Source organism: Sinocyclocheilus anshuiensis, unplaced genomic scaffold, assembly GCF_001515605.1.
Source record: "Sinocyclocheilus anshuiensis isolate Anshui unplaced genomic scaffold, SAMN03320099.WGS_v1.1 scaffold440, whole genome shotgun sequence".
Classification (NCBI taxonomy): Eukaryota; Metazoa; Chordata; class Actinopteri; order Cypriniformes; family Cyprinidae; genus Sinocyclocheilus; species Sinocyclocheilus anshuiensis.
Window position 1 is genome coordinate 40,770 of NW_015555717.1, and position 411 is coordinate 41,180.

The window sequence follows — 411 nt, forward strand, 5'->3', positions numbered from 1 at the left end:
TAAAAAAATAATGCCACATTGATAGCTCAGGAAGGTGTAATTGTTCAAATAACATATTGTTTCATTTTAAAATATAAAAATATTGTAACCCTAATGTGTATTTCAATTGTAATATTTCTGTAAAGTCTAGGGACAGAAAAGTGGACGTTTCTGTAGAATGACCCATGTCCAGATATGTGCAGACGTGCAGTCTACCAATAACATTAGAGCTACAGCAGTAGGAACGCCCACAAGCGTCTTCACAGCACAGAGTCTAGCGACATACAGTGAATGGGGCTTGAGTATAGGGCAATTTATCGCACACCGGACGCGTCGCTTTCAGTTCGAGATGGCAGCCCAAAACCTTTAATCTACTCTCCAAACAGTCAAACATTCACTTCAAGAATGAGCAAGTGGTGTCAAAGAGTTTGA

General features: G+C 39.4%; 1 protein-coding gene across 1 annotated transcript in view; it reads left to right on the forward strand.

The window, feature by feature from the left end:
- LOC107672336 (extracellular calcium-sensing receptor-like) overlaps positions 1 to 411 on the forward strand; it is a 9,385-nt gene that overhangs the window by 6,693 nt on the left and 2,281 nt on the right. The window lies entirely within an intron of this gene.